We start from the raw sequence: 25,175 nt of genomic DNA on the forward strand, positions 1-25,175 counted from the left end.
CACTCTTATTTGTATTCATCTATTCCTTGTAGAATTGTTTAAATCTTTCTTCAATTTCCTACCCCTTTTTACCCTTTCTCAAGTTTCGACTTACTTGCAATATTGTATGTGAACCCCTTATTACTTGAGCCCTTAATTGCTTATTTGATTATGTGAAGTCACAATTGTAACATGGTCGGGAAACACACTAGTGAATCTTGAGGGGTGCCTAACACCTTCCCCTCGAGATAATTTCTAGCCCTTACCCAAACTCTGGTTCTTCAAACTCAAACCTTCTTGGTGTCCTAATGCACTTAATCATTAGGTGGCGACTCTTCAAATTCCAAAACCCAATTCGCAAAAGGGAACGAGTTGTCCTCCCAAATGTTACAAGCCCGATTTCGCTTTTTTTAGAAAAAGGGGGCGCGACAGCGTGGCGACTCTGCTGGGGATATTTCTTTTAGGCTTTTACCATTTCATGTTATTTGTGACTTTACTGCATCTTTATTGCCTTTATTTAATGTCTTTATTTCTCTTCTATTATGAAACTGACTTGGCTTCTTGTTTCTTTTCTTTAATGCTTTCTTTTACTGCTTTCCTTCAATATTGTTGTAATTATGAGCAATTATTGTAATCATTACTTTATGAACGTGCAAATACTTGACAACTTCTAACTGCATATTTAACATCATGTTCCACTCGTGCCAAACAAAATACCATAGCAACGCTTATAATGAGTGGTTGTGCCCTTCCGACATCATTACCCCCCCTAAATTTGGCAAAGGTGTATTTGCGGTAAAAACCGGTTGATCAACGATGTAGTCGACGGTTCCGTGCCTTTCCCTCTTGAGTTGTCCGCTCAAGGATACCAGTCTAATACCCAATAGAAACCCTACTCTGTTCAATTATGCATAAATCACTATCAAAACCTAGCCGAGTCAGTTATGTTGTCCACATAATGACTCTTTAAGATAGCCTTGTCCAAAGTTCACTTGATTTCCTGAGAACCCAAACAGACATTACCATATTCTGTGCATTTATTTAGAGAACTAAATGCTGTTAATGCTAATTGTTGATATTTAATAGCCGAGTCTGTTGAAGTATGGTCTCACCCTTTTGTTTTGCAGAAATGAATGACAAAGTTCCCGGCTTTGGTATTATCAACATACCCTTACTCTTGCTGACCTGGTGGAGGAACCTCCCATCAAGTAACCAAATCAACGAATGGAAGAAAGAGTCACCAGGGCTAGTGAGAAGCTGGAATATCTAGAATACAATCTGCTGGAGTTGGAAGGGAAAGTGAGGAAAAGAGTCACCGACTGTCAGAACGCTGAAAAAGACAAAGGAGAACCCCTGGCAAAGGCATGAAACTCTTCATTAGGAGTCTGAAAGGAGATGCTTTGTCTTGGTACATCAACCAACACCCTAAGAAGTGGCCAAATTGGGTAAGTATGGCATCCGATTTCATGGACATGTTCAGATTCAACGTGGAAAATGCACCAGATATGGTCTACATCCAGAACTTAAAGAAGAAACCCACGGAGACATTCCGCGCGTATGCTACTCGTTGGAGATCAGAAGCTCCTAAGGTCAGACCGGCTTTAGAAGAAGAACAAATGAACAAGTTTTTTGTCCGAGCTCAAGACCCATAGTACTATGAAAGGTTAATGTTGATTGAAAGCCAGAAATTTTCCGACATCATCAAGCTAGGGAAAAGGATCAAGGAAGGTATCAAAAGTGGTATGGTCACTAACTTTGAAGCTTTGCAGGCCACCAACAAGGCCCTACAGTCTGGTGGCACGTCCAAGAAAAGGGACTTGAGCACCGTGATGGTTGCACAAAGAACAAAATCCCCAATCGAATACCAAACCTACCCAATACTTTCACTCACATATCAACCTACCCCAAATTACCAAGCACCCTCGTCCTCTTACTAAACTCCACCACCTACTTACCAATCACCTCCACCTCCCACATATCAGCCTACTTCACCCAGATATTCCCAACCCGCACATGTCTACCAAACCTACAATACTCAATCCTCTCACTATCAATCACCTCCCACCCGCCAAAACATTCCTAGACCCCTACCAAACTTCGACCGTAGAACCCCCAAATAGTATACCGCCATTGCTGAACCTATCGACCAGCTGTATGAAAGGCTCAAAGTTGTTGGTTACATCACCCCTATCCCTGCCATAAACCCCGAAAACCCCTCCCAATGGGTCAACCCAAACAAAACCTGTGCATACCATTCCGGTATGAAGGGGCATACCATTGATGAGTACCGCTCTCTGAAGGATAAGATCCAAGCTTTGATTGACAACAAGATCATCGTAGCAAAGGAGCCAGCTCCAAATGTCCGCAACAACCCTCTGCATGACCACAAGGGTGGAGGCGTTCACATGATTGAGATAGAGGATGATTGGGACCCCAAAGGGTCGATCGGATTGATCGTTGAAGGTGACGAGCCAAAGAAACCAACGGTCACACTTAATCCGATTGTGGTCCAAATCCAGCCTTCTGAAAATATTGAAGTAAACATGTCCATACCACTTGAGTTAGAAGCACCTTCTTCTACAAAGATACCAGGACCTATTGAGGTTGAGTTTGGGTCTCCAAAGACACCTGTACCATTCGAAGTGACTGTGATACCATCCAAGACAAAGGTGCCCATTCCGGTGGCCATAACAGCCGTAACACCGTTCCATACGAAGGCCATACCATGGGATTACACCGCCGAGGCGAGAAGGAAAGGGAAAATCAAATCTGGAGAAGCAATTGCAGCGTAGGGTATGCTAAGAACCAGCAGGGTTTATACCCCAGAACATCTAGCCGAGTCCAGTAAGCAGGCCTCTAGACGACCAACCATCACTGAAACTGGGCCTGATGATCTCTGGAGGAAGATACAAGCCAAAGAGTATTCGGTCAATGATCAGCTGAACAAAACACCGGCCCAGATCTCTATCTTGGCTCTGCTACAAAGTTTTGACGCACATAGGAACGCCATATTGAAGCTGCTGAGCGAGGCATATCTACCCAGCAATATAACTGGAGGAGAAATGGCAAACATGGTAGGGCAAGTATTGGAGAGTCACAAAATCACTTTCCACGAAGATGAGCTGCCACCTGAAGGGCTAAGTCACAACAAGGCATTGTTTTCATCACCAGAATCCTGATTGACGGAGGGTCCAGCCCCAATATTTGTCCATTGGTGACTCTTAGAACATTGGGAAAAGCCTGCATAAGATCAAGGATGGAGCCATCAATGTCAAAGCTTTCGATGGATCCCAAAGGTCCACTATTGGGGAAATCAGTTTGTGTGTGCAAATGGGACCGACTTGGTTCGACGTTGATTTTCAAGTGATAGACGTCCCAGCATCTTACAACTTGCTATTGGGACGACCCTGGATCCATGCCGCTGGGGCTGTAGCATCAACCCTACATCAAGCAATGAAATTCGAATGGAATCACCAAGAGGTAATTATTCACGGCGACAGTATCAATCCCATATACGGTCGCCAGACTATCCCAACAATTGGAGGAAGAAGTAAGATAGGCGGAGAAACCTGCCATCACATCGAGCGAGTCAACGCCGTGGACAAGGATAAATGGTGGGATAACAAAATTGAAAGTATACTGAATTGGCGTGAATACGAACCTGGCAAGGTACTTGGCAAGGATATCCAAGGAATCGCTAAGCCTATCAGTTGAAGAAACACGATACCACTTTCGGTTTGGGATATGAATACACTTGCGAGGAGTTCAACCACTGGTCGCCACCATGGTACAGTCCCTACTACCCACTGGAGCATCCGATACCTTGCTTGGAGTAGACTTTCCAGCCAGCCAATGTCATATGGGTCGGGAGAAGAGGAAGCACTAGCGGCGATTGGGTGGTTAAATGGGTCAAAGGGTATGAAATTGGGCTGGGATTCAAATTGGGTCAATTGGGGGGGTTAATGTGGCTATGATCGAAATACAAAATGGGTTGCAATTGAATCGAAATGACGCTAGTTTTTAAATAGCCAGTTTTGTCCCTTTTTATTTCATAAAATAGTAAAAAAGATTTTAAAAACAAATTAAAAGTACTGAACCAACTAATAATGCATAAATATTAATTTAAAAAAAAAATTGAAACCAATTTTACAATTATAGAAATGCTATTAATCTTAAAATAGGCTATAATTGCAATTATATGCAATTTAGTTTTAAAAATACTAAATAAATTTATAAAAATATGCAAAAATCATCTTAATTATATTTTCGGCTAAATATGAGAATGGAAATAAATTATTCACTAGGATGATAATTTTGGGAATAATTATTAGATTTTGCACTGCTAAAATAGGCAATAAATTGATTTTAAAAATCTTTAAAAATTAGGAAAAAATACCAAAACTCTTGGACATGCTTATATATGAATACACATGCTATTTTGAAAGTAATTTGAGCATAAAAATACATAGGGAAAATTGGGTATCAACAGCTGCCCCTCTTTACCCCAGGAAGGATGAAAGAATTGTCGGGTAAAGATATGATGGCCAATTTTGACCGAATGAAGCGATTTGAAGAATTTTGACCGAGCTCTGGTTCCTGAGATGCCTACATATACCTGGTCTTACAGGAATCAGGCCATATGTAGTTCAGGATCCATTGGCGGAATTTGCCGATGGAGATTTCGAAAGACGGAAGTGATGTTCAGGTTGGGAAGGATGGTCAGAGTCGGATAGGCTGCGGGAACTGGAGCGAGATCGCTCCTGCTGAGACGGCCATTGGTAGCCGGTTTACTTGCAAATGGTCATATATTGTGCATAAACTTAAACGTGATGCAAGTTCCCATTGGACCATGAATGCTGTCTTTGGACGGTTAGGATGACATCCTCGGACCATGACGTCCGAGGACATGAAGCGTATGATAAAGGATTCGCAGGCTATGAAATGATGTTCTCGGGCTATGAGAATGATTCCTCCAAATATGATGCCTTTGAATAATGATATGCAAGAGATAAAATGGGGTCCTCAGGCTATGGCATAGCGTTCTCGGGCTATGCAAATGGTTCCTTCGAACAATGATGCCTTCGGACAATTCAACGATCTTTCAGCCCATGAAATGCAGAAGTTGGCGATATTTCAACCTATGCAAGACATAAATAAAAGGTGGCGATATTTCAGCCACACAAGAGTGATAAAGCAGCGATATTTCAGCCATGCAGAATGGGGACAGAGCTTAGTCTCGGAAGGCAGAACAGTAGCCTTATGCAATGCAAAGAAATGCAGGATGGAAACAGAGCTTAGTCTCGGAAGGAAGAACAGTAGCCTTATGCAATGCAGAGAAATGCAGGATGGAGACAGTGCTTAGTCTCGGAAGGTAGAAAGGTAGCCTTATGCAATGCAGAGAAATGTAGATGGAGACAATGCTTAGTCTCGGAATGCAGAAAGGTAGCCTTATGCAAGGCAGAGAAATGCAGATGGAGACAATGCTTAGTTTTGGAAGGAAGAAAGGTAGCCTTATGCAATGCAGAGAAATGCAGATGGAGGTAGAGCTTAACCTCAGAAGGCAGAAAGGTAGCCTTATGCAATGCAGGAAATGCAGATGGAGACAGAGCTTAGTCTCGGAAGGCAGAAAGGTATCCTTATGCAATGCAGGAATGCAGATGGAGACATAGCTTAGTCTCGAAAGGCAGAAAGGTAGCCTTATGCAATGCATGAATCCAGATGGAGACAGAGCTTAGTCTCGGAAGGCAAAAAAGTAGCCTTATGCAATGCAAGAATGCAGATGGAGACAGAGCTTAGTCTCAGAAGCCTTATGTAATGCAGGAAATGCAGATGGAGACAGAGCTTAGTCTCGGAAGGCAGAAAGGTAGCCTTATGCGAGGAGTAAAAGGGCAAAATGATGATAGAATTTTCTTACTAATAGCGTATCGAGACATTGCGACTGCTGGGGATACTGTGTCTGTTGGGAGAACTGCGTGAGGATAGCAGCTATGAGTAAGTGCAACGGTTCTGAGAGTTGTATTTCTGAGCAATGCGAGTCTCGTGAGTGTATAGTATATTTGATGATTTTGCAACTCAAGTGCCTGTATTCAAAGAAAAATCGTGAGTTTTGTAAAGAGGGGAGGTTAGTTCGTATTCCCGCTGGTTGTGCTTGACCTTCTCGGCTCTGTTCCGATGATATTGGGCGTATCAGTGGGGTAGCATTGCTAAACGAAGCAACTTTGGTAACAGACATGCATGATTTAGTAAAGAAATGTGACAATAAATACATAATTAAGAATAGTTTTCTTTAGATGAACTGAAGATTGCGACGTGGTCCAAGATACTGCAACTTCTCTCGCTCCGGAATTTTGAGGGTCCTCCTTAAAATTCTGCCCTAGTTTACTGGGCTGCTACTTTCGACAGCTGCTTGCGTCGAATGGCTGAAATCACTTCAGAATTTTGAGGGTCCTCCACAAAATTCTGCCCCAGTTTCCAATAGCGGGGGGAAATGAAAATTTTATTGAATTATGACCGAACCCGTAGGGCTGCCTACGTATCTCCTCTTAAACGGGAATCAGGTCAGGCATAGTTCAAATTGCATCATACAGGAAATCATAAGAGTTACACATAGTGTCGCTTCACTGCATCTGAATTGATCGGCTTCGGCCAAACTTCACCGTCCATTTCTGCAAGTATGAGGGATCCTCCGGTGAGGACCCGGTGAACCATATATGGACACTGCCAGTTGGGAGAGAACTTCCCTTTGGCTTCCTCTTGATGTGGGAAAATCTTCTTTAACACCAGTTGCCCCTGTGTAAGCTATTTCGGCTTGACTCTTTTGTTGAAGGCTCTGGACATTCTGTTCTGATAGAGCTGACCGTGGCAAACTGCATTCATTCTCTTTCCGTCTATAAGAGCTAGCTGCTCGTAGCAACTCTCTACCCATTCTGCATCGTCAAGTTCGGCTTCCTGTATGATTCTTAAAGAGGGAATTTCTACCTCGGCGGGAATGATGCTTCTGTACCATAAACCAACATATAAGGAGTTGCCCCGGTTGATGTGCGGACTGTGGTGCGTTATCCCAACTAGGATTTGCGAGTTCTAGATATTCTCCTTTCGTCAAATATTCCTTGATATCATGAAACCAAGGTTTTTTGTCCGCTTCTTCTTCTACATAAGTGCTGTAAGCTGGCTGATCATAGATCTTTACCGAAATAGGATCAATGAAGTTCTTGTCTGGGTGTTGTATCATGGACGATAGGGTAGCCAATGCATCGGCAAACTCATTCTGAACTCTGGGAACATGTTGGAACTCTGTCTTTGTGAACCTCTTCCTCAATTCCTGTACATGATGTAGATAAGGGAGTATCTTGGAGTTCTTGGTTGCCCATTCTTCTCGGACCTGATGTATAAGCAGGTCTGAATCTCCGATCACTAGCAATTCCTAAATGTTCATGTCAATGGCCATCTTGAGCCCTAAGATGCAGGCTTCGTATAAGCGGATAATGCTGGCCGGTTTCTGATACTAGGACCACTCTTATTCCAATTCTTTTGAAGTTTACTGCTCCGTCAAAAAACATTCTTCAACCATCATAGGATTCTGCAATATCTTCCCCTATGAAAGATACCTCTTCATCAGGAAAATACGTCTTTAGAGGTTCGTATTCTCCATCCACGGGATTTTCAGCAAGATGATTTGCCAGTGCTTGTCCTTTCATTGCCTTTTGAGTCACGTAAACAAAGTCGAATTCACTCAGCAGGATTTGCCACTTAGCTAGCTTGCCAGTGGGCATGGGCTTCGGAAAGATATACTTCAAAGGATCCATTCTTGATATGAGCTAAGTGGTATAGGCACAGAAATAGTGTCTCAACTTCTGAGCTACTGAAGACAGAGCACAACAGGTGCGTTCCAACAGAGAATATCAGGCCTCGTACGGGGTGAACTTCTTACTGAGATAATAGATGGCCTGCTCCTTTTTTCCTGTTTCATCATGCTGCCCCAGAACACAACCAAAAGCTCCCTCCAATACTGCGAGGTAGAGTAATAGAGGTCTACCCGGCTCGGGCGGGACCAAAACTAGCGGCGTTGACAGGTATTCCTTGATTCTGTCGAAGTCTTTCTAACAATCATCGGTCTATTTGGTAGCGGTGTCCTTCTTCAACATCTTAAAGATTGGCTCACAAATGACAGTGGATTGAGCTATGAACCGGCTGATGTAGTTAAGTCTTCCCAAGAAACTCATAACCTCTTTCTTGTTCTTTGGTAGTGGCAATTCTTGGATGGCTTTGACCTTTGACAGATCCAGTTCTATTCCTAGGCAACTCACAATGAACCCAAGTAGTTTTCCGGCAAGATGCCCAAATGCATGTTTGGAGGGATTCAACTTCAAGTTGTACCTTCTTAGTCTATTGAAGAACTTCCTCAGATCTTCCATGTGGTCATTGGCTCTCTTGGATTTGATGATGATGTCGTCTACATATACCTTGATCTCTTTGTGTATCATGTCATGGAAAATAGCAATCATGGCCCTCATGTAGGTGTCCCCAGCATTCTTTAACCCGAACGACATTATCTTGTAACAATACATCCCCCACGGTATAATGAAAGCCGTTCTCTCCGCATCTTTCTCATCCATCCATATCTGATGATACCCAGCAAAACAATCAATGAACGACTGCAGTTCATGCTTGGTTTAGTTGTCAATTAGAGTGTGTATGTTCGGCAAAGGGAAATCGTCTTTCGGACTGGCCCGGTTGAGATCCCGGTAGTCGACAAAGACTCTAACCTTTCGGTCCTTTTTCGGCACTGGCACAATATTGGCTAACCATGTTGGATACTCTACTACCCTGAGAAACTTGGCTTTGACTTGCTTGGTGACTTCTTCCTTGATTTTCAAACTCATGTCAGGTTTGAACTTCCTGGAGCTTCTTTTTTACTAGTGGGCATGTCGGATCGGTTGGCAGTTTGTGAGCTACAATATATGTACTGAGACCAGTCATGTCATCATAAGACCAGGCGAATATGTCCTCATATTCCCTTAGAAATTCCGTGTACTCTTTCTTTTTTGATGGTGACAGATGAACACTGATGCGCGTTTCTTTGACATTTTTTGCATCTCCCAGGTTGACGATCTCAGTTTTGTTCAGGTTAGACTTATGTCTGTTCTCAAAATCCTCAGCCTCTTTAACAACCTCTTCTGGTATACCATCTTCTTCTGAGTCTATATCCGCTTGTTGCGTTGCCTCGTTGCATGTCACAATTGTCGGTTCATCAAGATAAGTAATAGTAATGCTGTGTAATTAAAGTAAACGATAAAAGGTAATAAGAGTAAGATTTATAAGAAACTGAAATGCTTTGATAAATTTCATAATTGTTTTGAATATTGGAGATCTTATTTCAATATTAAAAATGCGAAAAGAAAGTCAACTAGCGAAAATAAATATAATGCATGGTGCTTTGTTCATCCTTGCTACCCCGAAGCTTTCCGGGCCCTGGTGGTTCTGATGGACCAATTGTTGAGTCGTGCTCCTCGGCTCACAGCTTGTATTGAAGGGCCTTCCTTCCCCTCCTCCTCGAAAATGACACAACAGTCCATATTATCATCTTCCAAAAACAAATTCCTCATCGCCGCTAGTGCTTCCTCTTCTCCCGACCCATATATGACATTGGGTGGCTGGAAAGTCTGCTCCAAGCGAGGTATCAGATGCTCCAGTGGGTAGTAGGGATTATGCCATGGTGGAGACCAGTGGTTGAACTCCTCCCAAGTGTATTCATATCCCAAACCGAAAGTGGTACCGTGTTTCTTCAACTTGATAGGCTTAGCGATTCCTTAAAGATTCTTGCCAAGTCCCTTGATAGGTTCGTATCTACACCAATTCAGTATACTTTTAATTTTGTTATCCCATCATTTATCCTTGTACACGGCGTTGACTCGCTCAATGTGATGGTAGGTTTCTCCGCCTATCTTCCTTCTTCCTCTGATTGCTGCTATGGTCTGGCGACCGTATATGGGATTGCTACCGTCGCCGTGAATAATTACCTCTTGGTAATTCCACTCGAATATCACTTCTTGATGTAGGGTTGATGCTACAGCCCCAGCGGTATGGATCCAGGGCCGTCCCAATAGCAAGTTGTAAGATGCTGGAACGTCTATCACTTGAAAATCAACGTCGAACCAAGTCGGTCCCATTTGCAGACACAAACTGATTTCCCCAATAGTGGACCTTTGGGATCCATCGAAAGCTTTGACATTGATGGCTCCATCCTTGATCTCATGCAGGTTTTTTCCCAATGTTCTGAGAGTCACCAATGGACAAATATTGAGGCTGGACCCTCCGTCAATCAGGATTCTGGTGATGAAATAATCTTCGCACTGCATAGTGATGTGCAATGCCTTGTTGTGACTTAGCCCTTCAGGTGGCAGCTCATCTTCGTGGAAAGTGATTTTGTGACTCTCCAATACTTGCCCTACCATGTTTGCCATTTCTCCTCTAGTTATGTTGCTGGGCACATATGCCTCGCTCAACACCTTCAATAAGGCGTTCCTATGTGCGTCAGAACTTTGTAGCAGATCCAAGATAGAGATCTGGGCCGGTGTTTTGTTCAGCTAATCAATGACCGAATACTCTTTGGCTTGTATCTTCCTCCAGAGATCATCAGGCCCAGTTTCAGTGATGGTTGGTCATCCAGAGGCCTACTTACTGGACTCGGCTAGATGTTCTGGAGTATAAACCCTGCCGGTTCTTGTCATACCCTATTCTACAATTGCTTCTCCAGATTTGGTTTTCCCTTTCCTTCTTGCCTCAGTGGTGTAATCCTATGGTATGGCCTTCGCATGGAACAGTGTTACGGCTGTTATGGCTACCAGAATGGGCACCTTTGCCTTGGATGGTAACACAGCCACTTCGAATGGTACATGTGTCTTTGGAGACCCAAACTCGACCTCAATAGGTCCTGGCATCTTTGTAGAAGAAGGTGCTTCGAACTCAAGTGGTATGGACATGTTTACTTCAATGTTTTCAGAAGGCTGTATTTGGACCACAATCGGATTAAGTGTGACTGTTGGTTTCTTTGGTCGTCACCTTCAGCGATCAATCTGATCGACCCTTTGGGGTCCTAATCATCCTCTATCTCAATCATATGAACGCCTCCACCCTTGTGGTTAGGCAGAGGGTTGTTGCGGACATTCAAAGCTGGCTCTTTTGCTACGATAATCTTGTTGTCAATCAAAGCTTGGATCTTATCCTTCAGAGAGCGGCACTCATCAATGGTATGCCCCTTCATGCTGGAATGGTATGCAAATGTTTTGTTTGGGTTGACCCATTGGGAGGGGTTTTCGGGGTTCACGGCCGGGATAAAGGTGATGTAACCAACAACTTTGAGCCTTTCATACAGCTGGTCGATAGGTTCAGCAATGGCGGTATACTATTTGGGGGTTCTACGGTCGAAGTTTGGTAGGGGTCTAGGAATGTTTTGGCGGGTGGGAGGTGATTGATAGTGAGAGGATTGAGTATTGTAGGTTTGGTAGACATGTGCGGGTTGGGAATATCTGGGTGAAGTAGGCTGATATGTGGGAGGTGGAGGTGATTGGTAAGTAGGTGGTGGAGTTTAGTAAGAGGACGAGGGTGCTTGGTAATTTGGGGTAGGTTGATATGTGAGTGAAAGTATTGGGTAGGTTTGGTATTCGATTGGGGATTTTGTTCTTTGTGCAACCATCACGGTGCTCAAGTCCCTTTTCTTGGACGTGCCACCAGACTGTAGGGCCTTGTTGGTGGCCTGCAAAGCTTCAAAGTTAGTGACCATACCACTTTTGATACCTTCCTTGATCCTTTTCCCTAGCTTGATGATGTCGGAAAATTTCTGGCTTTCAATCAACATTAACCTTTCATAGTACTATGGGTCTTGAGCTCGGACAAAAAACTTGTTCATTTGTTCTTCTTCTAAAGCCGGTCTGACCTTAGGAGCTTCTGATCTCCAACGAGTAGCATACGCGCGGAATGTCTCTGTGGGTTTATTCTTTAAGTTCTGGATGTAAAACATATCTGGTGCATTTTTCGCGTTGAACCTGAACCTGTCCATGAAATCGGATGTCATACTTACCCAATTTGGCCACTTCTTAGGGTCTTGGTTGATGTACCAAGATAAAGAATCTCCCTTCAGACTCCTCATGAAGAGTTTCATGCGAATCTTTTCGTCCCTCCCTACTCTGACCAACTTGTCGTAGTATGTTCTCAGATGAACTCTTGGATCCCTGGTATCGTCAAACATTTCGAACTTAGGAGGTTTGTACCCCTCGGGCAGTTCGACATCGGGTTGAATGCAAAGGTCTTCGTAATTTAGTCCTTCAATCCCCTTACTTCCCTCGACGCCCTGAATTCTGCTAGTCAGCTTCTTGAGTTCTTCCGCCAGATTCCTGATAATAGAGTCCTTATTATCGGATTCGGGTGTGCTTGAAATGAGTTGAGTATAGTGTGGCATGGTTTCCACATAGATGGGGGCATTGTGGGGATGATCATTTGTGGAATTTAGTGGTTCAGGGATGAGTAGTGGGGTGTTGTCTGAAGTGTGGCATGTGTTGCAATGGTGATGGGGAGCGGGTTGTTTTTGTGGTTTCGGGATATTTTGCGAGGGTGTGGGGTTTTGAGTGTTTGGAAAACTGACATCTGGGGTAGTGAGGGAAAACGACAAACTTGACAAGTTCCAAACTTGGTCCAGTTCCTCCTGAAATTTGAATAACTTTTGTTCGAGCTAAGAGGCACTTTCCTTGGAAACCTGAATACCCTGAGGAACCTCTACCCTTTCAACTGAGTTCTCCTTTATGATGTTGCTCAAATCTTCCATTTTTCCCCTATTCTTGTTCTTGATAGGACTCGGATGAGGAGGAGGTGGAGGGACCTTAGATCTTGTGGAGTATGATGACGATGCCAGAGTGCACGAACTAACCTTTGGGGACGGGAATAAACAAAAGGTAAAAAAACAAAAAAGTAACAAGTTAATGCGGATTATGAGAAGAAAATGCTGCAATATTTAAACACATAGTGCAAGAATATAAATCGTGTCCTAATTTGGGAGTCTCGTTGTGCCCGAGGTAGGCCTAGCGACAAGTCGATTTGGAGAACTTATAATGCTAAATGCCTCATTTTATTGATAAAAAATAAGACGAATCCCAAAATGACACTAATAGTAGAAAATAAAATGTCACTAATGGTCGTTGGCCTTATTACATTCTTAAAGCAAAATAAAAGACTCCTAGCTACTTGGTCCCAGAAGGACCTTCTTCAGGTTGAATGTTTTCGTTAATCAGATCCTCCAGCTCGCGCAGATTTTCTAGTAAAAATGCCTTTGCCAGGGGTTCTCCTTTGCCTTCCTCAGCGTTCTGACAGTCGGTGACTCTTTTCCTCACTTTCCCTTCCAACTCCAGCAGACTGTATTCCAGATATTCCAGCTTCTCACTAGCCCTGGTGACTCTCTCTTTCCATTTGTTGATTTGGTTACTTTATGGGAGGTTTCTCCACCAAGTCAGCAAGAGTGAGGGTATGTTGATCATACCAAAGTCGGGAACTTTGTCATTCATTTCTGCAAAATAAAAGGGTGAGGCCATACTTCTGGCAGACTCAGCTATTAAATATCAACAATTAGCATAAGCAGCATTTAGTTCTCCAAATAAATGCACAAAATATGGTAATGTCCGTTTGGGTTCCCAGGAAACCCAGTGGACTTTGGACAAGGCTATCTTAAAGAGTCATTATGTGGACAACATAACTGACTCGGATAGGTTTTGACAGTGATGCATGCACAATTGAACAGAGTAGGGTTTCTATAGGGTATTAGACTGGTACCCTTGAGCGGACAACTCAATAGGTAAAGGCACGGAACAGTCGACTACACTGTTGAACGACTGATTTTACTGCAAATACGCCTTTGCCAAATTTAGGGGGGGTAATGATATCGGAAGGGCGCAACCACTCATTATAAACGTTGCTATGGTATTTTGTTTGGCACGAGTAGAACATGATGTTGAATATATAGTTACAAGTTGTCATGTATTTACACGTTTATAAAGTAATGATTACAATAATTGCTCATAATTACAATAGTATTGAAGGAAAGCAGTAAAACAAAGCATTAAAGAAAAGAAACAAGGAGCCAAGTCAGTTTCGTAATAGAAGAGAAATAAAGACATTAAATAAAGGCAATAAAAAAGCAGTAAAGTCACAAATAACGTGAAATGGTAAAAGCCTAAAAGAAATATCCCCAGCAGAGTCGCCACGCTGTCGTGCCCCCTTTCTAAAAAAAGCAAAATCGGGCTTGTGAAATTTGGGAGGACAACTTGTTCCCTTTTGGGAATTGGGTTTTGGAATTTGAAGAGTCACCACCTAATGATTAAGTGCATTAGGACACCAAGAAGGGTTTGAGTTTGAAGAACCAGAGTTTGGGTAAGGGCTAGAAATTATCTCGAGGGGAAGGTGTTAGGTAGCCCTCAAGATCCACTAGTGTGGTTCCCGGCCATATTACAATTTTGACTTCACATAATCAAATAAGTAATTAAGGGCTCAAGTAAGAAGGGGTTCACATACAACATTGCAAGTAAGTCGAAACTTGAGAAAGGGTAAAAAGGGGCAGGAAATTGATGAAAGATTTAAACAATTCTTCAAGGAATAGATGAATACAAATAAAAAGGAAGGGGGGGTCCTAGGTTTATGATTAATATGGATCACATCAATGCAATACCCGGTAATCACTCCTCAAAAGAGGGGCTACATGTGGTATTAGCGCACCGGTCATCATATCCATAGCTACCCTTCCCACCCCGTTAAGGTATTAATGCACAAAATGGTGTTGTTACCTATTGCATGCTATTACCCGTCCCGATCTATCAGTACCGGAGGCATTTGAGACTACTAATCCTAAAGGGGAGGGAGTCGGGGCTTTTTCAGAGTTTCAAAAGGATAAAAATCTAGGCGACAAGCAAAAAAAACAAACAGCAGTTAAAGGGTGAACAAATAGCAATTAAGGCTCAAGTAGGCCTCCTCATTCAAAGTAGCAAGTTATTTAGCATGACTTACAAGTACTGGTTCAGTCTTTAATAAATTAAGGCGTAGGACAGGCTGATTTATCACATATTTTTCAGATGAGGAGTCCGAATTAGCCCTGTCTGGATGTAGTTATCAAAACTGATATAGTTGGTTAATTACCTAGTAATTTGCCTAAGTGATACCTATAGGCATGATATTTAACAGTGTACACTGATTTTTACGAAAAGGATGCTGGTTTTATAAATGAAAATCTACAGACTTACGACTGATTTTAGATTCGAAACAAAACTAATTCAACTGATTTGCTTCTATAGGCATGATCTCTAAGTGTCATTGGTTTAAAACGGTTACGTAAGTGTATGAGTCCAATAAGCATGGTGACTAGGATGCAATTGATTATTTTAACCTATAGACTATTTGCCTAATGTGTATATGCAGAAGTGCAGAAGCCTATAGTCATGATTTCTATATGCAGAAGTATAGAAACTTATAGATGATGAAATGAAACAATCTTATAGGCAGGATTTCTAAATGCATAATAAAACAATCTTACAGGCAGAATTTCTAATTGCAGATATATAAACAAAAATGTTGTGATTGCAGAAATAAGACCTAAAGCATGATATTTACCCCATATGCATAACATGAGAGACCCTCCCCCATTTTTTACTATACACCCCATAGTTATCACAAATTATTACCACTTGAGTGGATCCAAAAAAAGTAAATTACATCAGAAATTCCAACTACATCTGAACAGCCTAATTCAGACTCAAAGTCCAATAATATGAGATAAACCAACTTCCAGGATCAGATTCCCAAAGCCTTGCTCGTCTTTTGGGTGCGTCAAAGTTCCAAGGAGCTTTGTGAACTCCAGGCAGTGCTTACACCCAATTATATTACAGATGTATAGTGCAGTGAGGAATGGCCAGCCCTCAAATGTCCAAGTTCAGAGGGAACTCCAGGTTCCCAAGGCAAGGCTCATAGGAGGGGGGCAAAACTTAGAGTCTAAGAGTAAGTGTAAGTGCAATAGAGGGGGAATTAGGGAGGAGCCATGATAAACTAGTGGTCATGCCCAGCAATTGGTATGCTGGCAAACCCCTGACCAGCCTGTCAGCTTAAATTGGGAGTTAGGACCTATTGAAGGTCAGGTTCAGACCTGGGCAGTAATTTAGATACTACCAGGCCAAAACCATTAACTCAGATATATAAAGGGGAATAGGGGATAGGGATTCATAATAGAAGCAAGATACAAGGAAAGAAACACACATCATTTAACTACTGAACATGAACAACAAAGTGGGAAAGAGTACTGAAACTATAAAATAAACAGATAGGGGTGATACAAGAAATTCAATTAGACATACCAGCTTCAGGAAAGACAGGTAAGTAAACCAACAATCTTGAAAAGCCAAATTACAAAGTAGTACAAAAGTCTCAGCAGAGAGTAGAAGGTATTGAAAAAGTATTGTGATTGAAAGTGTATGTTAGAGAGTAAGGTTTTATTAAAGCTTAAAGCTTAAAGCCTTTTTTTCTAATGCAGAAGGGTCGAGCCCCTTTTATAGTGTAGAAAGTAAGCAAGAAAAAGTAAGGAAATATCATTCTGATCAGTCTCCCTTTAATCAAGGGATTCCGATCCCAAGCGGGTAAAGCAATTATCGAAAGGGATTTTAAAAAAAAATTCCCAGTAATATAATAAAGGGTAAGTACATAGAAACTATTTAAGGCAACAAGCTAATAGTACACGGCTTGCAAACAAAAAGGAAAGGGAATCAACCAGTAATATTAAAACTTCAGATTGTTACTCAAATGAATCGAGTCATGAAAAGGGGTAAAGAAAGGTTCAATTAGGGAAAACCAGTAACAATCAAGTGAACACAATTAAAGGAATCCGGAATCAATTAGTAGTTGGCAAAGTCTTTTTGAAATAAGAGTTCTTATATATATAAACACTCAAACATGTGAATCAAGAAGAGACTGTCAAAGAGAAATAGGAGCCTAAAAACAATCCTACTACAAAGAATTTAAAAGTAGGATTTTTTGTGAATAGTGCCGCCGCCACTATTCACGGCCCATAACTCCGGCGTCCGGCAAGGTAAGATAGCAAGATTGGTCTCAAAAGAACCCCCTTCTCTTTGCGAACAATCCCCAGTTGGTTTCATTATCAAATAATCAACCAACTGCTAAAGATCTGATATTTTGCGTAAAAGTTACTGTAGCAGCGTCCCAGATTTGTGTTTCTGCTTCATCTTCATCAATGATGTTGTGTTGAGGCAGCCATGAATGTATTGTCCTCTCCCCAACCTTTGGCTGTGGGAGATCCAATTCAAAACATCAAAGAAACCATCACAATCTCGAATCCAAATCAGTCATATGCTGCCCAGCTTCGTCCAAGACAATCTGCCGCAGTTACATCCAAAATCGAGTTGTTTCCTGTGACAGTTGAGCATGGCGAACCAACGATCAGTTTCACTATGGATGAGGTTAACGAATTCACAAGAGAAGAAGGACTTCATCAAGCAGTAATCATGAAGTTTTCATATGGAAAACCTGAGTTACAGGAATTTAGAAAAATATTTTCGTCGCAATTCCATGTACTAAGTCGATGCAATATTGGGCTGCTGGAATTTCGTCACTTATTGATCAGTTTTAATCTTTACAGTGATTATGTTCTATTTTTATCAACATCAACTGGTTATGTCAAGTCAAAAGGTGATGAATTATTTTTTAGAACATTCCCATGGACGTTAGGATTCAATCCAAAGCAGGAAACGTCCATGGCGGTCGTATGGATTTCCTTTCCAGGTTTGACACCTAATTTCTTCGCTAAGAGGTCGTTAATGTCGATTGCTTCAGCTGTTGGTAAGGCTATTGTTGTGGACAAGGCAACACAAGAAAAAACTCGACCTAGTGCTGCTAGGGTCAAGGTAATTCTTGATTTGCTCGAAAATCGTCCTAAAAGGGTTAAGCTACAGATTGTGGACAGAATTTCGGGTAAAATCAATGTACATTACCAGTAGGTGGTGTATGACAATCTTCCTAAATATTGCACCTTTTACAAACATCAAGGACATGATGACAATGTGTGTCGATTAATGAAGGAACAAGCTGGAAAGGATGTGAGGTCAGAGGTTGTTAATCTGCCTGTTATGGAGGCGAACAATATTCAGAAGCTACAAGGAGATGCAAGAGACTATCTGAATGCCAAAAGAGAGAATCAAAGATATATGGAAATAGCAGCTAGCAAGCATGTAGATGAAGCAGCACAAGGAACTTTGGTCGACCAACAGGTGTTACAGACAGATGGAGGAAAATAGATTTTTACTTTGAACAGTGACCAAGTGATGCATCGAACAACTGATAGTATTTCTATAGTTGATACCTCATTGATTGAGAAAGCAGGGGTGGAAGGTTTGGTTAATAAGAATGTTGTACCAAATGTTTTTGCATTAGCTGGGAATGAAATGCCAAGTTATGAAGACTCAGAGATGACTAAACCAATAACAGCTCATGCTACATTACCAAATGATGCAATTGAACAAATTGCGGGGCAGCAAATGCAATCTCAGTCGCAGGATTTCCAGAGGGGCAATTCAGTTTCAACTGTAGTTGCTAAGGACAATGGTACAGGAGCTGAATGCTCAATTTTGGAGAATTTTGTAGCATTAAAGACAGCAGGTTTAGTGAATGCGATCTGGGATAGAGATGTACAGCTGACAAAATTGTCAAGAAAATATGCAGATGTGACTTTGAACGATACTGCAATACCATGTAAAACTGGTGCAGCTGCTATTGTTTCGAAGTTGGATGATACAGTTGCATTAAATTCTACTGGTGATCGAGCTATATCTAGGAGTATTAAACCTGCTGATGTGGTTGATTTTCTTGTAAAACCAGCAGGTCCTATAGCTACTGATGTACATAAGGAGCAGCAAGCTGAAGATGATCGTGGAGCTGCTGAAGTTACAATTTCGAAGGCTACTGTTGCATTGAAGGGAGCTGGTGATCGAGTAGCTGCGGGGGTTGCTAAACCTACTGCTGATCGAGCAACTAATGCCAAACCAGTAGGTGATCGAGATTCTGCAGTAGTTGATTTAGTTGAAAAATCTGTAGGTGAGGTGCATAAAAAAGATCATAGGACTGGGCAACAAGTAGTTACACAAAAGCCTCTTCTACGTGATGGTGAGGACCAGATCAAGCAACCTTTGGTCACTTTGTCAAATTCAATCACATGCTCAAATTTGAAAAGGGAACAGGAAAATGGTCTTAAAAGTAAGGTTTCAATTTCCCAGCCATCGTGTGGAAAGAGTTATCAAGGATGAACTTCAAATACTATATTTTGAGAATACTTTGACTGGAAAATTAAAGAACAAGTTGGAGGCTTCAGATTTCATTCCAAGTAAGCCTCCTTGTCGCACATGTATTCACCACCTAGATACACCACCAAACACTGTGGAGGACCACATTGGAACAAGCAAAGCAGGTGCTATCTGGATGAAAATTGCAACAAGGTCCGACAAGGAAGGAATTGTTAGGCGACCTCCAATGAGAGCTGCCAAACAAAAGCAGGCTTCCCCAACTTCGTCAGCGAGGTCCAACCGGTCAAAAAATAGATGATGATTCTTGAATACTTTTTGAACAAGGTAGATGAAAACGACAAAGTAAAAATTGAAGATTTTAAAAGGTTGAAAAAAAGGGACAACAATCAAATGGGTACTACATTTTATTCTACCACTTTATTAGTATCCTCATCTGTAATATCATCACAGAGTATGTTATAAACTCTGTGATGATCATAGAATATTTAGTCCTTTCAAGTTCATATTTTTTACATTCTTGTTAATAGGCGAGGTTGACAAGCCTCAATAGGATTAGTACAGTAAGGTTAGCCCGGTTTGTGTTATATGGGTAACAATACCGGTGCTATTGTCCCCCTTATTTGTACTTTTCCTAATTGATGTATTTTTCTTTTATGTTATTAATAAAAAACTAGCCCTAGGCACTTGCCTAGTGGATTGCCAAAAAAAGAGACTGTCAGGTTGTTTAAAAGAGAATTTTAATCGAAGAGAAGTTCAGAATCATAACCAAGGAGATGCAGGTTCAACCTGCAGGCTCATAGTGAGTCTGAGAGTCCAGGGTCCCATTGTGGACCCTGACTCGAACACAAAAAATCAAAATCATCAAAAGAAAACCCCAAATCCTAGGGTTTCAAATGTTGAATCAGACATGGAGGTGGGAAAGCAAACCATTTGTTTTTTAGAGTCTCAACAAAACAGACATGATAGCATGCTTGAACAACAAAGGAAGAAAAATCATGAAAAACATATTCGAGAAACTCAGAACATAAACGAGTTCAGAAGAAAGACACAGTGCAAACTTGAACACAAGCAGATGAAGCATTTAAGAACATGAACAGAGTCAAAAATCAAATAACTTTAACGATAGGCACATATAGCAGAAGAGTAGTGAAAACATAGCAGAAATTAACAGGAGAAAAGAAGAAGGTAAAAGACAATATATGCATAAAATAAAAGAAACCATATGAGCAAGGTATAAACAAACACAGATAAAGCAAAGAAGAAAAGAATCAGAAAGATTTTTTCAAAAATCCTTACGGAAACCCTAAAAATCGGAGAGAAACGATTTTGACAAAAACTTTTAGGGAAAACACTCTAGATGTCCAGAAAAGCAGAGACATAGTACAGATCTAAACAAATAATGGTGAAATAACCTCGAATGGCTTAGGGTTTCAGAGAAACCCTAGAAATGAGAAAGGCTTGGAGACAGGTCTGGTCCTGAGTCGGGAAGGTCAAGAACCGGGCTCCTGAGTCTCGAATATGCCGGAGCATGGTCGGAGAAACCATGGAATCAAAGATCGGAGAAGATCGGAGAGGGAATCGTCGACGTCAGGCCTCACAACTTCGAACAACCAAGGTCTAATGGTGGAGAGGAGTGAGTATAGACCATCTATGGCCTGAGAAGCCATGGATTCCGGTGAAAGTACGGTGAAAAAGGGGCCGGAGACGGCTAGGGTTCCGAAGAACCTTCGAGAGAGTTTGAGGGTGGAGAGCATTCAAAGGCAGCTGGATAAACAGAAATGGGGACTAGGGTAAGGTTTGGGGAATTAAAAATGGAAAGGAGAGGTCGTGACCGTTGATCAAATTGATTAACGGTCTGGATTAAAGGAGCCTTGGATCGGGTAGTTAAATGTGTCAAAGGGTATGGAATTGGGCTGGCCCGGCTGGGATTCAAATTGGGTCAATTGGGGGGGGGGGGGGGGGTTAATGTGGCTATAATCGAAATACAAAATGGGCTGCAATTGAAACGAAATGAGGTCAGTTTTTAAATAGCTAGTTTTGTCCCTTTTTATTTCATAAAATAGTAAAAAAGATTTTAAAAACAAATTAAAAGTACTGACCCAAATAATAATGCATAAATATTAATTTAAAAAAAATTGAAACCAATTTTACAATTATAGAAATGATATTAATCTTAAAATAGGCTATAATTGCAATTATATGCAATTTAGTTTTAAAAATACTAAATAACTTTATAAGAATATGCAAAAATCATCTTAATTATATTTTGGCGTAAATATGAGAATGGAAATAAATTATTCACTAGGATGATAATTTTGGGAATAATTATTGGATTTTGCACTGCTAAAATAGGCAATAAATTGATTTTAAAAACCCTTAAAAATCAGGAAAAAATACCAAAAAACTCTTGGGAATGCTTATATATGCATACACATGCTATTTTGAAAGTAATTTGAGCATAAAAATGCATAGGGAAAAATTGGGTATCAACAATAATAACCCGAAAGGACGTAACCGATATGCCATTCACCGAGCAATACCCAATCAGTCTTCCCGCTCGACTTCCACCATGAAACCCCAATAGAACCGCACCATATGTTCCCATAACAAACAAATCATAACATCTCGCAACACAGAAAGGTAATTCATGGATCTCCCCAGATTACTAATAAGCTCAATAACAATCTAATCAACACACCCCTCAACAGTACAATTCAGAGCCAACCAAGCCGGCTCAAATTAAAACACACATCCACATTTGCCTGCCAACGAGCTCCTTATCACAAAAATTTTGGAGTTGCTCTTCAACTCCTTTAACTCTGTCGGTGCCATACGATATAGTGTCCGGCATCAAATCAATGCCGAAATCAACAACCTTGCCCGACGGCATGCCCGACCACAAGAAACATATCCGAAAAGTCCCTCAGCACCAGAACTAAATCAATGGTAGAAGCCTCTACAATAACATCTATCACGAAAACCCAACTAATAAAAACAATCCTTCCGAGCCGTCCGCTGGGTCTTCGAAATATAAAACTACTCTACTATGACATAATCCGTCGAACCTCACCACTCAATCCGTGGCATTCCCGGCATAGCCACCAGCGCCACCTTAGCGCAATAGTCCAGAATGACACAACATGGAGACAACCAGTCTGAACCCAATATCACATCCAAAATCTAACATATCCAGCAATGAAAGATCTGCTCGGTTCTCCAAACCCCGATAGTCGCTAAACAGTGCCGATACACACGGCTCACAATTTCAACATAGCCTAAATGTGAGAATTTCCCTGCCTCCAAATCCATATGGCAAATGACTCAATACACCTGACCCCAATTTTGTCATCTGAATGCATACCACACCTGAAATACCCAATCATTCCACGAGAGATACTTTGAAATTCCTCGGTGCCACCAAGCAAACTCGAATACCCGCAATCAATCTATCAAAAAGGTGCCACAATACTACCGAAGTACCATCAACTTAGTCACATTGCTTTCCTGAAACATATACCCCGTCAAATCACTCCAATTAGCAATGCCATTTCCTTAATCATCTAAAGATCATCCCCCTAATTATCTGAAACTGCCCGTGCTGCCTAAGAATTTTATGACTTTTCGTTCCAAAACTGAACTGTAACCTTACACACGCAAATCTCAATCCTCTACAACATACCACATATACCATACTATCCTAGGATAACATGAGAACTTCATCTTCCTTCCGAGACACAAACATCTACATACTCAACTAGTCAAGAACTTTCCATTGATCCCATCTAGAAAAGAACCACTATACATCCCATGCTCCCCATGCCAATAGGAAAAATATACCTCTCTAACTGTGGTGGAAACCATCTAGAACTCCCCGAATTCCTTTTGCACGACACTAACTTATCAGGACTGAATCCTTCTAACTCAACCGAGCTACTTATGTCAGTAAAACCCAAAAGAATTGCCATGAAACACCTGCAGAGACTCGTTACTTCGAAAACACCCAAGGAACTAATCATATCCTTACCATTCCGATCTGGCCTACTACCACATTATCCCATATATTCGAGTTTCCCTCTGATCTACCATTAGCTTGACACTTCTTCTTGCTACAACGCCACAATTCCTCAACCCAGACTCACCACACGAGACCCAAGCATGAAACCACACTGTCTAAGGCTCATAAGCCGCTGAGTACTCCCTTAAATGTTTTCAAAAGCACCACGTTCAAAATACCTACCTCGAAGGGACCTCTTGTGAATCTGGAACCATTACCTTCCTAATATTGATATATAGAATCCCATAATTAATGTAGTAAGTACCACAAGTCTTGACATCTTCCAAATGAAAACTCAGTTCCTAACCACATATACAACTTTAAAATACCAAATAGAATCTTGAACACATTAGAAACATTCTCGAGAGTCATTCACTCTACTCAAACTGCAATTATTCTGATCAAATGAACCGAACAACTCGTGCCTCATTGGAACTCTGACACCGTAGAATGTAACCTCATCCCAATACAACCAAGCAACTTCCTGCTCTATGCACCGAGCATTCTTGCCAATAAGAACTCAAGATATCCCGTGATTCTCACACAGATATGAAGCATAATATAATCTTCATCAAAATTTTCCTTTACTCGAGCCATCCCTGGTCTCAATTTCCGCAAGCCATAATTGATTCACCGGCACGCCTCAAACTGGAACCAATATAGCACCTAACCGTGCAACCGTCTAATCAATAGCAGACTCCCCCACTTGGCTCGAAGCCATAGATTAGCACACACTCAATAACTCATAACGATTATACTCCATTGATGCCATGATAACATAGTGAGATTAAACTCAAATCTTCTATAAGCCTGTGAAAACACAAATCATCTAGAATTTTAACTCTTCTGCAAATCTCGCATTCCACTCTCGCAACAGTCACACCTACTCTCTAAGTGACCCAATTTAAAGTGCAACACATATCCTTCACTCACAAATAAGATCTTCTAACAGACACATAAGGATCATACAACCTCAGAACATTTCGCAAAAGATAACCCACCTGCTTAGCCTCTAACTAACATTTCTGTATACCTTCCACCATCATAAACTGTACGTAGTCACTTAGTCTTCCAGAGTTTGAACTCATACCGCATCATGAAATTTACTTCACTCACAACTGGGAAACATGAAAAGATCCTTCACACGCCCATAACTCGGGGCTATACCTCGAATCAAGATGGAATTCAAGCACCTAATAGTTCTTCTATCCTTTAGCAGACCTTCTCATCGCTTCCAAATCATGTGGATACATCTCGCAGTACCAACATACTCATCACATAGTTATCCAGCCGTCATTTCCACTAGTAGGGACAATACCGAACATATACGTTCAAAAATACTTGCTCACACAATCAGCACCTCGGTGCTCAAGTTATAGGCAATAATTTGGTCTCAAGTCCTCCAGACTGCCCAATTTCAACTCACATAGATCACATATCTCCCCTCGATCAAGGAATTCACAAGCCATCGAGGCACATCTGATACTGAGCTCTCATGCGTGCATACGAACGCATGGAAGGAATTCAAGAATTAATTTCAAGTTGAATCAAGGACGCACGATTAAAATTCAAAAATGTGAAGTTTTCCTAAAGGTTCTGTAGCCTCTCGAGGATAAATACAAACGTCTCTGTACCGATCTGCGAGACTTTACTAAACCTGCTCATGACTCGTGAGACCTATGTAACCTAGCTCTGATACCAACTTGTCACAACCCAATTCCCCAAACCCAGTCGTGATGGTGCCCCTCATGAAGACAAGGCCAGCCAGACCAAAATAGACCACTTCTTTTAAACAGCTAAATACCATA

This window comes from Nicotiana tabacum, chromosome 6 (assembly GCF_000715075.1).
Source record: "Nicotiana tabacum cultivar K326 chromosome 6, ASM71507v2, whole genome shotgun sequence".
NCBI classification, from domain to species: domain Eukaryota; kingdom Viridiplantae; phylum Streptophyta; class Magnoliopsida; order Solanales; family Solanaceae; genus Nicotiana; species Nicotiana tabacum.